The sequence below is a fragment of the Protopterus annectens genome, chromosome 12.part0, assembly GCF_019279795.1.
Source record: "Protopterus annectens isolate FY-2018-M chromosome 12.part0, PAN1.0, whole genome shotgun sequence".
NCBI classification, from domain to species: Eukaryota; Metazoa; Chordata; order Ceratodontiformes; family Protopteridae; genus Protopterus; species Protopterus annectens.
Window position 1 is genome coordinate 1,502,037,614 of NC_056746.1, and position 17,500 is coordinate 1,502,055,113.

The following is a 17,500-nucleotide window of genomic DNA, read 5'->3' on the forward strand; positions in this document are numbered from 1 at the left end:
TTATTACAGACTGAAAATGTTCTAACATCATTTCTGAAAATCATTTAAAAATATTAATTTGCCAGTACACAGAAAACAACCAGAGTATGTGTACAGAACATGTGTCTAATGTTAGAAGATACCTTTAGATCTCCTCAGCAATCTGGAAGCCAAAAATTCTGCAACTCGAATCAAAATCATTAGAAAAGTTTGTAATGTGTCATAGCAAAACAAAGAATGCAAAGTTACTATGAATAAATGCACCTCTGGAATATGGAAAGTAAGATATCTAAAATGGTTAAAATTGTACTTCAACAAACTTGTTCTACAAAATATCATTAAACAACTGCAGCTCTTGTTGTTGGGATCTATATTACCAGATCAAAAACCCATTTCAGCGAACACCACAAGACCGACACATATAGCACGAGCTACAGTAACGGCGAATGTTCAAAAGCACGAAATACGAAATGTCAAAGTGTCATGGTTGGCCCGTCTGCAGTATAGCTCCGTAAGGTAAGTGTGCGATAGTTATGGACCTTAGGGTTAGGGTGCAGGTTAAGGTAAGTGCATAGATAGTTAATGTATGTAAGGTTTAGTGTAGGGTTAGAAGTAGGGTTTTGTTAAGTGTATGTGTGTGGATTATTTGTTTTGTTTGGGTATGTGTTTGTAGGGTAAGTGTGCGATAGTTACGGACCTTAGGGTTAGGGTGCGGGTTAAGATAAGTGCATAGATAGTAATGTATGTAAGGTTTAGTGTAGGGTTAGAAGTAGGGTTTGGTTAGTGTATGTATGTGTTTTATTTATTATGTTTGAGTATGTAGTATGTAGTATGTAGTGCTCGGTGGTGTTGGCCGACTATGACAGTTCGAGATTTGAAAATTTGCGGTTTAGGGGGTTCGGCATATTTGCGGTTCGCACTATACGTGTCGGTCTTGTAGTGTTCACTGAAATGGGTTTTCGATCTGGTAATATAGACCAGGTTGTTGTACTCGCTTTTGTCTCTCTTGGCACTCTTTAGAATTGTTGGCAATTAGACAGACAGATAAATCTTTATGTAAAAGAGAAGGTCAGAAATAAAACTGTTAAGATGTTTACCATTCTGGCTAACTGGGATGGTGAGCTGGAGATACTCTTTCAGGACTTTTGCTAGATTTTGAAATTAACTTTTTCAGCACAGCCATTGAAAATGAGGGTCTATATCACCACACCAAAACTACAATTAACTGACTACATAAACATTGAAACAAAAATACCGGCATACCAAAACTTCGAACAGCCATTTCCGTGTTTTTTTCTCAGGGAAAAAAATTGCTTGACTGTTATGAGAAATTTGCCCTTTTCTCCACTGTAGTCCGATCTCCATATCTCCCGTTACAGCAGCATTACTCTTTCTGACATCCTGTGGTTCTGTTCATTTACCATGTTCCTTGGCATCTGATAGAGGAGCTGAGTGATGTTGGAGAGATTCATGAACATTATGACCCATGATGCAGGCCAGGTGAACAGTAGGACTGTATAAGGAAGCTCTGTTCACTTTTTAAAGATGGATATACAATGTATAACACATTATACAAAGTCTTACCCTATTGCAAGAAACAGTACTTCATGCACAGAGTAGACATGGGAATCTCCCCATATCCCTTCCCTCCCAGGATCATATGATGTTCACAAACTCTATGCCAACTGCATATGGGCTAGTCCAGTTACAGCAATTTATAACATTAGAATCATATACCTACAGATAGTGTAGTGTATCACTTATGACTGCAACAATTTCCCTGATGTGCTGCTCAACTAACAGAGATCAGTAACAGAATCATCCAAAAAAAACCTTAAAACACTTCTTTTTTCAGTAGGAAATTAGTCAAGGATTTTCTTACTACAATCACAAATGTTCTCATCACTATATAGTGGAGCTGCTGAGTTCCACCAATGGGAGCTGACAAATGATTTTAGCAGCCCTACCATTTCAAATGAATGAACATTTTTATGAAACTCTATGTGGAATGACAGCAGACCAGAGTCAGCAGGGATCAGCTGCTCAGTAGTGACCAGTTATAAACTACTTAATACATGTATGACTGATTGACTCTACTGAGTAACTGTTAACTGCTGTGCCATTAAGGGTTATCTTACCACAGTTTTTTACTCTGTTAGTTGCACTGGTAAACACTGCACACCACTCTGCACTATATGTGTTTGAACACCTCCCCAGTATGAGACAATCTTCTGAACACTGTCTGCCACCAGTTACAATGCTTCATGTTTACAAATTGCTGTAAGGGCAGCTGGTATACTAGAGTGCACAGGATGCATTTATGCAGGGTGAGCACTCTGTTTATGAATACCTGGTCTGCACATATTATTCTGCAGTACTACATAACTGTGTACAGAATCTTTGCAAGAGGACTTTGTGATATTTCATAAGTTTTGTTACTATGCATATTCAGCATTGACAGAACTGCTGTCCTTACCTTTGACTTACTTTCTGTACAATCTATACTAGCTGAAGAATCATTTTACAGCTTTACAGCATGAGTCCTTTTAATCATAACAAATATCTCATAGGTATTTCAACCCAAAATATTTGGGTGCTTTTTATTACTTTTCCAAGGACACTGTTTAGAACATTACCCTATATGTCTTCCATATGTGCTGGCAATCCACCCATATCTGTCCCACAGACTTGACTTTGAATCATAAACACCTCAAAAGTATACATGGAGACATACATTTTATACACATTCAACAACAGAAATGTATACTGTATTAGTCCATGTATCTTGCTTAATCACAACACTCTTGCCTTTAATGACCAGCTTTGCTGACCAACATATGCTGTTAGTTGTATAAATAGTCTTAACACTGTCCGCAGCATGAATTGCATTTACTGCATATATATATATATATATATATATATATATATATATATATACACATATATGTTTACTATCAAAAAGTTGAATGTTGGTTCAGCAAACACGGAAAGTCGAACAGCAGTTAGTCGACTTCCGTGTTGCCAAACATTAGGAGATCGAGATAACATATCAGCGAATGCAAGTGTGCATTCGTTGATATGAACTAGATGCTATGCGTAGAGTTGTGGTACAGTGCAGATTGGGAAATGTATCCCTTTCCTCACTGTAGTGCGATCTCAGAGTTAGAATATTTAATTTGCAGAGGGTGCAGGGGGGCTTGCCCCCCATGCTAAAACGGGAATGACATTTTAGGTCTTTAACTTATGTTTGCACCTTCTCTGCCATTACTTTCGATATCCAACATAAATGTCGAATCTGCTGAATTCGATCAACAGATTTGACATTTTAACCTAATTAGTATGCAGGAAGTATGAGGTCATTTTCAAAGTATTGAACGTTCATTTTTATGAACTTCAATATTTTGAAAGTAAACCATACATATATATATATATATATATATATATATATATATATATATATATGTATATATATATATATATATATATATGTATATGTATATACATCAGTTGATTTGACCTATGACAAGTTATTTCCCTTAATAATCTCTGAAATAAACACTTTTGTTCCATACACTATTCTATATATGACTGAATCCTGAAAGTCTCATATTGTACTCTTGTGTCTATACATTCTGGAAGAAATTTAAAGCAAATGTTTTCTTTTTATGACATAATTCTGTATATTTTTTAACTTGTTAAGTAGTAGTTAGCGGAGCTTTTCTCCTCGGGCCTCCACTGAAAATGGACATGTATCCAGTTGGACTAGCCCGGTTAACAAATGTAAAATAAATCAATAAATAAATAAAGTTGCTAGACTCACATTTTTGCTTTCTAGGCGTATACTCATTTAAATATCCTTTGCTCCCTCAACCACTGAATTCTAGTGAGAAATATATTATTTAGCTATGACTGATTCTTTACCTGACAAACAGTATGCCTGATACATGTTTTACAGGCCTGAAAGCTTGAATCAGTCTTTTCACATAATTGTTTCTTCACTTGTGACATCAAGAACTGTTGCACACCATATGCTTTCCAGTATTTTCTGCAATTCATTTCAGACCTTTAAGTCCATATAGGTTTGTTGTTATTGACAAGTTGCCATGATACTTCAAAGCCATTTGCTGTAGTGAAGACATCTAAAGCTAAAAACTGGCAAAATGCTGCTGAAGATTTGGCAGTTCAGTAAATCACACAAACACACACACACACACACACACACACACACACACACACACACATTAAAACAGTAATATATACAAGAGTGATATGGAGATAAAGTAATTTTAACATGAAAATACAAAGATTTGAAAAAACAATTATTTTCCTATACTTGCCTTTGTAATGAAAGCAAAAAATTCAGAGTTTAACTTGTGATGCGCATGGATTTGACACTGTAAAAGTTTTTTTTTTTTTTTATGAAATGCAAAAAAGTAAAAGCAGCATACAGAGACCAGAATACAGAACAGAATGAAATTGGTCTTGCAATACACAAATATTTTGCACTGATTTGGACATGCAGGATACACGCTGTCTAGAACACTGCTGTAAAGTATCACGATTCATAGGTTTGAATTATGGTTGTCCATGGGGGCATACAATGCACATCCCATTCTCTTTAGTGGCACACAACAGTATATAGAGCATCACTGCGTTCTAGGGCCTCCTGCACTTTCAATTCAGGGAAGGGCTGTGTAATATAATAGTGCTATACTGAAAAACAATATGGAACTGCCATACTGCACAGCAGTATATCACTGTCATGTTACACAGCAGTATAGCACCATCTTAATACACATCAGTATAGCACTATTATACTGCACAGCAGTATATCACTGTTGTACTACACAGCAGTATATCACTGTCATACTGCACAGCAGTATAGCATCATCTTAATACACATCAGTATAGCAATATTATACTGCACAGCAGTATAGCACCATCTTAATACACATCAGTATAGCACTATTATACTGCACAGCAGTATATCACTGTTGTACTACACAGCAGTATATCACTGTCATACTGCACAGCAGTATAGCATCATCTTAATACACATCAGTATGGCAATATTATACTGCACAGCAGTATAGCACCATCTTAATACACATCAGTATAGCAATATTATACTGCACAGCAGTATATCACTGTTGTACTACACAGCAGTATATCACTGTCATAATGCACAGCAGTATATCAGTGTCATACTGCACAGCAGTATAGCACTATCTTAATACATATCAGTATAGCACTATCATACTGCACAGCAGTATATCACTGCCATACTACACAAAAGTATATCACTGTCATACTGCACAGCAGTATATCAGTGTCATACTGCACAGCAGTATATCACTGCCATACTACACAGCATTATATCACTGTCATACTGCACAGCATTATATCACTGTCATACTGCACAGCAGTATATCACTGTCATGTTACACAGCAGTATAGCACCATCTTAATACACATCAGTATAGCACTATTATACTGCACAGCAGTATATCACTGTCATACTGCACAGCAGTATATCACTGTCATACTGCACAGCAGTATATCACTGTCATACTGCACAGCAGTATATCACTGTCATGCTGCACAGCAGTATAGCACCATCTTCATACACATCAGTATAGCACTATCATACTGCACAGCAGTATATCACTGTTGTACTACACAGTATATAACTGCCATACTACACAGCAGTATAGCACTGTCTTAGACCTTACTAGGTAGCAGTTAATTCAGTTTAGTGGTGCAACATCATGCTTAGGAGCAATTCATAAAAATGTTTCACTCTATAGACATAATGATGCACTGGGTGCTATAACCTTAATGTGGGGATGAAAGGATTTGGTCCTGAATGAAGTTATGTTAGAGGCATCTCACCAGCATCATTCTGTGGGGCACAGGATATGTTTATGTGTGATAGTAGGTTTGACAGCACTAGTATGGTGCTTAGTACAGCATGCTGGACAACATACAGCCAAGGCAGGAAGCTTGCTGTGTTCACATCCGCAACACCATTTACAAGTACACAATTGTTGCCCCATGAGTTACTCTATCGGGTTTGAAGGTAAATAGGTTCATAGGTAGGTACTAGGCTATCTGCCCGAGGGCATTTATGAACCTAGCCAGAGTGTGTCGGCTTTCGCCGCCCCATTGATTAATTAACTGATCCTCTGTCAAGCAGAACCAATGAAGTGATCCCAGGGGTGTATTTTCTGTTACCCATCCACTCATCAAGGTTACTCTTGAAGAGTGTTAGTAAGGGGCTCTGCCTAATGTAGGTTGGAATTTTGTTCCAAAGCATGGGGAGTCTCTGTGACAGGAATCTATCCCCTCCAGCATGTTCTATTTATTGTTGTGGTGAGGTTTAGTTCACTAGAGCACATGGCTCGCAGTGACTTGGATTTCTTTAGGTGGAGCATGTCCATCAATTCTGAGTTGGACATGGCTTTGTAAGTCAGGCAGAGATCACCTCTGAGTAAGCGATATGCCACTGAGTACAGCCAGAGTTTTTTCAGTCAGGCTGCATAGGACATATGTTTGAGGCCAGTAATCCTCTTGGTGAGGTACTTTTGTGGTCTCTAAACTGTTGGAAGTGTCTTTTGAGGAACCTCCCAAATGGGGCATTGTACTCTATGATGGGTCTGATGAGTGACGAGTAGAAGGGCACTATAACCTCTTTGTTTCTAGATGTGAACCCTTTAGTAATTAGATGGGCCACATAGAAGGATTTCCTAACTACTTTGGCAATATGAATGTCAAAGGAGAGATTACTATCTACCTGGGTCCCTAGATCTCTTATTACCTCTTCTGTATTAAGGGGGCTGCCACCTATGTGATAATTTGTGGGTGTTTTGTTTTTCCCATATGGGATGACTATGCATTTTTTGGCATTTAGCTTGAGGCCATGACTTTGACACCAGGTGTCCGTCTCAGTAAGGCCCTTTTGGAGGATGTCCTTGTCAGCCAGAGAGTCAGTTATGGCTCCCAGTTTGCAGTCATCAGCGAACTTGGTTAGCCATAGTCCTCCTGTGTTTGCCTGTACTTCTGAGAAGTATATGCTGAACAGTAGGGGTCCTAGGACTGAGCCTTGTAGGACACCACTTGTGACTTGTTTAGAGTTGGACCTGGAGCCCACTATTCTTACCATGTGAGTTCTGTCTATAAGCCAGTTGACAACCCATCTCGTGACGTAGGGGTTTATGTTCAGGCTGGTGAGTTTTTCTGTAATACCCGAGTGGGGAATGGTGTTGAAAGCCTTGGTGAGGTCAAGGTAGGCTGTGTGAACAACCTTTCCCTCATCTATGGCCTTGTTGACTATCTCGAAGAAGTCAACCAGGTTTAGTAGGCATGATCTGCCCTTAACAAAGCCAAACTGGGTCGGGTCAAGTGTTTGGAGGTTCCCAATGTCTTTGTTAATGGGTTCCATGATGATGCGCTCCATAGCCTTGCAGACCAGGCTAGTCAGGCTTATGGGGCTATAGTTACCAGGGTCAGATGTGGCCCCTTCTATGTGGAGTGGAATAACCTTTGCTGTGCACCATTCTGTGGGCATATAGCCTGCAGAGAGGCTGAGGCTGAACAGCGTGTTTAGGTGGGGGGTTAGTTCGTTCTGTAGTTCATGCAAGACGCAGCCTGGGACACCATCTGGCCTCATTGACACTGTGTTTTTGGCTTTTGAAAGGGCTATTTTCACCTGCGCATCTGTGATTTCTGGGGCACTACACTTTTCCGGTATTATTGTGGGGCCCTTTTGGGGGTGAGAGGGGGGTGAAGTTTGCACTAAATCTATCTGCCAGGATGTTGGCAATATCAGTAGGTTCAGTATATTTTGTGCTATTTTGCACTAGTTCAGTGCATATCTGCAAGTTGCCACTTAGATTCTTAACATAGCTAAAGAAGGCTTTGTGGTTATCTTTTGAATCCTTGGCTATTTTTCTTTTGAAGTTAGCCTTGGATGATTTTATGAGGGACCTTAGTTTCTTACTGATACAGATCAGGGATGTCTTTCCTTCTTGGAATTTGCTTTTTTTTCTGAACTAGTTTCCTCCTTCTATTGTATAGCCTGTTTATGGCAGGGGTCCACCAGACTGGTTTCCTTCTCTTAGAGGAGTGAGTCTTGGTTTTGCTAGGGATGGCGTGATCCATGCATCCTTGTAGGTGCTCATAGAATGCATTTGTAAAGATGTCTGCATCTTGGGCAGCATTATCCTTTAGTGTGGGGGCTGTGAAACTTACAACCTCTGTCTTAAGTAAGGTGAAGTTTGCTTTAGAAAAGTTTTTTACTGTGGTTTCCTTAGTTGGGGATGGTGGTGGGGTGTGGACATCCAGAGTGATTAGTTTATGGTCTGATATAACCAGTGATGGGTTGACCTCCGGTGTGGAACACCTGTCGCCCATGTTTGTGATGACCAGGTCCAATATGTTTTCATCTCTAGTAGGGGAGTTTACCAGCTGATCCAGGGCATTTGAGTTGATGAATTCCAGGAAACACTGGGCCTGGGAGTTTGTACTCGAGTAGTTTTCCCAGTTAATGTTAGGGTAATTGAAATTGCCCAATATCAGGGTGTTCGGTAGGACCTTCATATTTTCCAGTGTCTCCAGAAAGGTGGAGTGGTGGTCCTGGGTCATGAAGGGTGATCTGTAGCAGGCCACAATTTGCATTGCAGGTTTGCCCGATGTTAGTTGCACATGGATGATCTCAGAGGTATCATGCTGCACCACTAACCTGAAGGTCTAAGTATCCTTGATGAATATGGATACACCCCCTCCTTTTGTGTTTTGATCTGTGTTCTGTGGCCGAAATGTGTGGTACGAGTTGTAGCCCAGTAGTGCTAAGGGTGCTCTCTGGAGCCTTGAACCAGGTTTCAGTTACTGAACAGATGTCAGCGTTCTCCATATTGAGGAGTGCTTTGAGTGCGTGCATTTTGAGATTTAAACTCCTGGCGTCAAGTAGCATAACCCTTAGTGTTTTGTTAATTGTGCTGTTTACAGTGGTGGGTTTGACTTTTGAGCCTTGCCTACAAAAGGCACTATGGGGACAGCAAGAGCCTTGGCCAATATTCGAAAGCCTAGGGGTGACAGGTGCAAGCCGTCTCTTGCGAAGCAACATGGCTTGCTGAGCATGTCGTCCCAGGCTGACAGACACTGGATCCCCTTTGAATGACACCAGAAGCTTAGCCAATTGTTGAAATTGCTCATTTTTTTTCTTTACACTGAGGTATCATTCTTGGTGAGGGCAGGATGCTACTCAGGGTCAGGGTCATACCAGCTTGGGCTACATGATAAGAGAGCTCTTCCATGTCTCTTTTCATGTAGTCCAGGGAGGTACGTCTCAGGTCATTCACACCAACATGAACAATGACAGAGTCATATTTGTACTTGTTCTGGGGTGACCTGAGTGCTTGTGTTATGTGGCGGATTCTGGCTCACGACAGGCAGCTAACAGTAATCTTTGGCTTGTCCAGCCTAGTGAGTGGGACGTCAGTGTGCCTGTCTATAAAGTCACCTATTACTATTAAGTTAGGTATGTTATTTCGCCTTAAGGGCTGTGATTGTGCGGCACACTGATTTTGTGTTTTATGTGTTGTCTGGTTTGTGACAGGAGGTGCAGGTTGTTTGAGTGTCTGCTTTGGAGGTCTCTGATGCTTTTGCAGGTTTTTATTTAGAGCCTCCAAGTATGATTTTGTGTATTTATGTGTATTTTTTGCCAGTGCTGGTTTAGTAGGTCTATGTGTGGCTGGAGGTGTGGTGCAAGTATTAACATTCTCCTCTTGACTGTCTGTTTCAGTCTTGGGTGGAGACAGCTTAGCCTCCAGTTTGGCTGTATAATTTCATCTCTCGCATATGTTAGTGTTTTGTATTAGGAGGAGAGGGTTGTCTGTGTACATGAGGCAGTTGTAACATTTCCCAGATTCACCAGCTGGACTGGAGAGTACACCTGAAATTGCCCTTTGGTCATGCCTGAATAGCAGGGTGAGCTGCTTAGTCACTTGGTTGGTGAGGGGTGAATAAAGAGCCTTGACCTGCTGGGCAGTCAAGTGTCAGGGTATATTAGTGCTTGCTATTAGGTCTGAGCAAGTGCTGGGCTGTAGGATGCTTTTTGAGGGCTTAGGTTGAGAGTTAGACTAGTTTCAAGGGAAAAAACTGAAGAGGAGACTTTGTGGAGCAGGGAATAATTTAACCCTAGCTAACCGGCACTGCCCAGCACGCAAAACCGTGCAAACGCAGTTTTTATATCAGGGAAATGAAATAGATATAAAGTAGCCCAAATTGGCCAGTAAACTACTAACTTCTGGGCTGGAACCACTTCTCTGGAGACAGATGGGCTGCTCAAAGCTCCTCTCTCTCACAGGTGAACAGAGAACTTCCTTCTATCCAAGTAAGGTATGGGCAGCTCAGAAACTTGTAACACAAACCTGAAATCAGCACTAGCCTGAAAACTGGACTATACTAACTTAGAAAGGTGGGAAACAAGGATTTTTTTTGTTTGTTTTTTTGAAAAGATAAGGCAAAACAGTAAAAAAATACATTTAAAACAGCTTTAAATGACTACAAACGATCAAAAAAGGCTATCACACCTTAGTGTGTAGCCTATAACAGTTAAACAAATTATTTAAACAAAAAATGACTTTTTAAAAGTGCAGGCAGTCAAATAAGTACAATATATGATAAAAACAAGCTTTTAAATCACAATAAACACTGGAAAATCAGCGTTCAGGTGGAAAACAATTAAGTACAGCAAGAAAGTACAGAAAACTGATACTTAATCACTCCAAAGTCTCTCTTCTAAGCTAGAAGGCTTGTATCAGTTTAAGGCTTTCTACTGCTTCCCAGTAGGTTAGTTACAGGAAAGATGGGAAACGAGCACAGATGTGGGCTTTTAAACCAGAAAGTTGAAAGAGATGGACAAACTGTCCAAATGGTCAATAAACTACAATTTCTGGACCAAGAACCACTCCTCTTGTGGTAGACAGGCTACCTAGTGCTTACCACTCCCACTTGATAAGCTAGAAGGCTTTCCTCCAACACAGAAAGGCTTGCGAGGTTCAGAAGCTTACCAACAGTCCTGGATACAGCAACTCTGTATCTGGACTCGGCTAGTTACAGGAAAGGTGGGAAACAAGCGCAAGTGCAGCTTTTAAACCAGAAAGTTGAAAGAGATGGAAAAAAGCTGCCCAAACGGCCAATAGCTACAATTTCTGGGCCAGGAACCACTCCTCTTGTGGGAGATAGGCTACCTAATGCTTACCACTCCCACTGATAAGCTAGAAGGCTTCCCTCCAACACGGAAAGGCTTGGGGGCACAGAAGCTTACAAAGAGTCCTGGATACAGCAAATCTGTACCTGGACTAGAGTAGTAAGTGGAAAGGCAGGAAACAAGCGTAAACACAGGCTTTTAAATCAGAAGGTTGAAAGAGATGGAAAAGCTTCCCAAACGGCCAATAAACTATCATTTCTGGGCCAGAAACCACTCCTCCTATAGTAGATAGGTTACCTAGTGCTTACCACTCCCACTGATAAGCTAGAAGGCTTCTCTCCAACACAGAAGGACTTGGGGGACTCAGAAGCTTGCCAACAGTCCTGGATACAGCAAATCTGTACCTGGATTACACTAGTTATAGGAAAGGTGGAGACCAAATGCAAACACGGTCTTTTAAACTAGAAAGTGGAAAGAGATGGAAAAACTGCCCAAACAGCCAATGGACTCCAATGCCTGGGCCAAAACCCACTCTTCCCATGGTAGATAGTCTACCTAGTGCTTACCACTCCTACTGATAAGCTAGAAGGCTTCCCTCCAACACAGAAAGGCTTGGGGGGGGGGGCTCAGAAGCTTACCAACAATCCTGGATACAGCAACTCTGTATCTGGACTAGACTAGTTACAGGAAAGGCAGGAATTTTTTTTTTTACAGAAAAGCAGCTAAAACAGCAGTAAATACAATTCAAATTGCAGTGCAGGTTAGCACACTTGAGTGTGTAGCAATACTACGGCAAATACAGTTCAGAAGGCAGTGAATTAGAAGGCTACTAACAAGCAGTAATAAGTGCAGAGTAAGAGCGACTGAACAGATAGCACGCAGAACAGCAACTAAGACAGTTACAGTAAGAGCAGCTGAATAAAATATGTATATATTTTATTTAGTTATTTATTTATTTTTTTTTATTTTTTTTTATTTTTTTTATTTTTTTTGTGGGAGGGAGGGAACAGAGCAGGATTAAGGGGCTACAGGGATTGTCCTTCCCAAATGCTCTCTTTGTACACAGTAGGAGTGCCTGAAATCAGAATATGATCTCACTGCACTCAGTTGAGTGAGCAAATGAGATGGGCCCAGAAGGAGTATCCAAATACAAATTTACAAGAGGGGCAGGCAATTTCATAGCCACCAACATTAACACCAGAACAAGAACAGGTAGGGTGGGTGGGGAACTAACTGTAGAGACACAGCCACAACTTTCAGTTGAATTAATATTCAGTGAGAAACACAAATAAATAAATTAAATGCAGAACTATATGAAAAAGAGCAGATAAAAGTGTACTTAAATTCACTTATACTTCCAGTTGAATTCAGGTAGATCTTAGCCAGAGCAAAGCTCAGATATTAAGCAGAAATAACCCAAAATGTACCACTTATATAAGGCAGGACAGAATATCAGTGATGAGGTGAAACTACCCCCACCCCACTGCTATCAATGGCTACACAGAAATTCTAATAAGTACATATTCCGCAGTGGTACAGCGTTAGCGGTGTTACCTCACAGCAAGAGGTTCTCCCGTTTGATTCTCGGTTTGGTTGGGAGTGCCTTCTGTGTGGGGTCTGCATGTCCTCCCCATGGTTGGGTAGCATTCGAAAGACATGCGTGAGTAAATAGGCGTGCCTTTGTTGAAGGTTGGGCATCGAGCTGGCACCTTGGCGTTTCGTAAAAATCTACTGCCAATCATTAGTGGACCAGAGTTCCGCTGTGGCGACCCCTTACCGGGAAAAAGCTGAAAGACAAACAACACCCAGTAGAGACACAGCCACAACTTTCAGTTGAGTTAATCTTCAGTGAGAAACACAAATAAATAAATTAAATGCAGAACTGTATGAAAAAGAGCAGATAAAAGTGTACTTAAATTCACTTATATGTCCAGTTGAATTCAGGTAGATTTTAGCCAAAGAAAAGTTCAGATATTAAGCAGAAATAACCCAAAATGTACCACTTATATAAAGCAGGACAGAATATCAGTGATGAGGTGAAACTACCCCCACTGCTATCAATGGCTACACAGAAATTCTAACAAGTACTCTGTACAGACACAGCCACAACTTTCAGTTGGGTTAATATTCAGTGAGAAACACAAATAAATAAATTAAATGCAGAACTATATGAAAAGGAGCAGATTAAAGTGTACTTAAATTCACTTATACGTCCAGTTGAATTCAGGTAGATTTTAGCCGGAGCAAAGCTCAGATATTATTGTTTTTTTTACTAATACCGTCCTTTTCTATGACATTTTACAGCATGTAAGCTCTGCTCCATGAAGAGCAATATTTATAAATAGTGCCCACATGTGCTTATGTCACATAAGTTGAATTCTGACACCATGTAGTACATGTAGCACCTCTTAAAGTTTCAGTTTTTCTTCTTGTAGCAAAGAAAGACATTGCATGAAGTCTGTACAACACTTTTAATCTCACAATTAAATGACAAAAACACATATCTACACCTTCATTATAAAAACAAATAATTGACTGACAGTTAAGTACTTTTGTCCTATTAAAAGCCTGTACTGTTATATCAGGCATGGTGCCTTGCAGCTCATTTTTAACAAGGCAGTATTTTGTTTGTCGCAATGAAGGATTGCATGACTTCTCATTTGAATTTAGTTTTCCAATGTGTCAGCTTGTAGACTTCAGTTATTTTGACACACATCCTGTCAATCATATACACTTCCAGCTACCTTGTTATAGATTTTACTTGAACATTTGACAGGTTTCTGACTCATCAGCATTTATGGTTTCCTCCAGTGTCAGATCTGATTCTCTCAATGGTTTGTTTCTTGTAAGGTTAATTCTCATGCCACAGATTACTCTGTCTCTAATTAAGGAACCACACAGCTGCCAGGTTCACAGTCATGCTGCATATGCCTCATTTCAGCAACATATACATCGGTGCTCTCCTGTATTCTTAATTTTTTGGTGAAAAGCAAATGTCTTACTTTTTTTTGTTTTTTGCACATGCCTGAAACTAACTTTTCAACATTGCCAAAGTATTTCTTCCCTCCTCCTTCAAAGAAAAAGTATTAAATGCCTTATTTGCTTGCTTGCATGCTTGTGATATTAAGAGATGTGCCACACTGCACATTCTCTGGCTTTTCCCTTAGGCTGCTTGCAGTCAGGTGCAGCTCAATTCTTTGTATTTAGAGCTTCCAACTCTCTGACAGGTTTGTATCTAGCTTCAGAGCTGCTGATAGGCAGATGGACACAATATCAAGGCAAAAAACTGAAGAAATGTCTCCCCAAAAACTGGAATCAAATACACATGATCAAAAACTGAAAATGGAATCAAATGCACACAATTTAATGAAAATATCTATTTGCTAGGTAATTGTGAGTAACAGAATTGGTGTGGAACCAAAATTGCTGTGATGAATTTTTGGTAGAAATTGCAAACACAACTTATAATCAATAACTTTATTCTGTAGGTCAGCCTGGACTAACCGTGTAAGAAAGATTTCATCACATACCAACATGAAAGTATGGTCCCATTAAATAAACTTGTAGTCAGAGGAGTCGCAGCCATTTATATGGTGCAAATCAGTAAATCTCATGTTAAAACATTCTTAATCAAGTTGCTTATGTGATGACTAAGGTTTGTACTTTGGTCTAGATAAAATCACAGATTCTGTAAGGTACATAGGACTTTGGTTTTATCACCTGGCAGTTGGTGAAGAAGATAAAGGCTGCAAACTACTTCCTTTGATTCTCAAAGCCTTTATTTGCCTAGAGTGTGACCTTGAGCAAGTCACTTATCCTCACAGTGCTTTAGGGCAATTGTGAATTGGGGTTAGGCTCATTAATATTCTCCAGCATGGCATGCCTAGTAACTATGTTTGAACCAGTATACAAAAAAAAAATTAAGGTTAGCTTAAACAGTACCCAAAATAATCTATACCATATATAAGTATTTCAGTCTTAGATGCATTAAGATTTAAATTATTTTTACAAACCTCCAGGATGTAAGGCAATTAGGTCAGTATGTCAGCAGTGTATGAGAAAGGAAGTAGGAGAGGATCGTCAATGCAGTGAGTAATATTGTCCTTCCACAGTTCTATCAGTAATTATTCTCATGTAATAGTGATAGGAAAGGGCTAAGGCAGAACCTTGAGCTATTCTGCAAGTGATAACAGCTGAGATTAAGGTGAATATGAGGTGAGAGCTTACATAGTCTGTAGTGGGCAAACATCAGCTGCTGGCTTAGTGACATCCAGGGCTTGTTCCACCCTTAAAAAAGGAGTGTTGCTTCCAGTGGTACTGTTAAAAGTAGCTGCTTTTGAACAAAAATAAGAATCATACCAAACGATTACAAATGAAGACGTTATGCTTATGAGCCTTGCCCTATTCAGATAATATCACCACTATGTAAAAGCCAGATGGTTGCCAGCACCCTGCTGTCAATATTTATCTTTCCTCTTATTCAGACTGCCCCTCTGCTACTGCTACTTAGACTTAGCTTACTACAAATGTATGCTGCCAACATTTGCACAGAAATTGCTCACTTCCCATATGCAGTCCTTCCATCTTTGCAAGTTATATCTGCTTCTGTTCTTAGGCCTCAACAGAAGAACGCTGTCCCTTCTCCCATCTGCTCCACAGTAAAAATTATTAATTTAAACTCTATACTCATATCAGTCCTACTCTCTGAAATGGATTTATTGATGCCAGTCTCCCTGTTTTATCTCCCTTAGATAGCCTGGTTTACTTTACACTGTTAGGTTACACTAAAATGTTCTCTCTGCATTGTATTGTATGTATGTATACAGGATGGTGATAAATGTCTTGTTAAATACTAGTTTATGCTGCAGATTTACACCTTTTGTTACACTTGATTTTTTCATGTACTCCTTCCCTTTTATGCACGTACTGTTTATATACTCTTTACAACTTTTTACATATTTTTATATAAATATTTTGCTTTAGAGTGGAGGCTGAAAAACATCTGTCATTTGCTTAACAAGTTAATGAATGACTCGGACAATAACTCTACAAATAAAAACATGTCATTCGTGGATACGAGAATACTAGTTTCTCCATAAAGGCATCGGCTTCTCTAGAAATATGTTTCAGGTTTTCTTCTCACCTTTTCATATTGGGGAAAGTAGGCAGGAGGTTTACTTATTAGGCATGTATAATGTACAATGTCATGCAAAAGCCTTATATAGGCATTATAATGTGACGATACATTTAAGTGTATTCCTCATACTGCTCAACTGTCCACATTTTCACAGAATGTACAGATTGCTGCCTTATATTTTTGGTCTGTTCCTCATAAAGTTTGTGGTTTTCTGGCAAATCATTGGGATGATCTGAAGACTGAAGTCACCAAATTCTGACATACATTTGAGTTTTAGACTTCAATTCCTTCAGAAAATTGCTTATACTGGCCACTACCATTTAAATGTGCAAGTAATAGTTCTTGAATGAGTTGATAGCATAAAGTTATAATAGCTCCTTCTTACGGCAATATAATCATTCTGCAGGATGGCACATCCACTGAACTGGCAGCCCTGGACTGTACTATTAAACTTCAAAAACAACATTTCTTTCCTGCCTTGCTACTACTTATTTTAGGAGGAAAAGGGATGAAATCATGTTTATGAAGTAGATGGACATTGTCTGCTGGCAATTGGAGTTGTGAACAACAAATTATTTATAATGAAAGATGCCATCTTCATTCTGTTAGTCCCACATTCATGCAGACACTGATGCTGTTTTATGATTTACGTGTTTCACTGCACAGAAGTAACAGAGTGAATGTATTAATTGGCTACATTTAGAAAAAGCAAACCAATGAATTCCTTTTGCTTAGATGAGGAGACAGGCAAGTATTTTTCACATGACACTTCTGAAAGATATAGGCATCATGTACACATAACAATGAGTTGACTGTATACAAAAACAGAAAGGTCTCTCTGTATTTAAGGAAAAAGCACACTGGTATTGGAAAAAAAATTACGATATAGCTTCTAGCAACTGTTTTCAAAGATAATTCACTAATACTTCACTGCTATTAGAAAGCACACTGTACACATTTCACTGCTGCAATATTTGAAGAAGTCTGCATTTCTCTGACTTAATGCAGCATACAGCATAAGCTTAAAGCTTTCATGAAATCCTCTCCGAGTCTAGCTATATATAAGTACCAGATTAGAGGCAACCAGTTTAAATCCCACATGCAGTGACATGTAAATCCTTACATATTTATAAATGAATGCAGTTCATTTATGTCTTTGCTACCACATTACA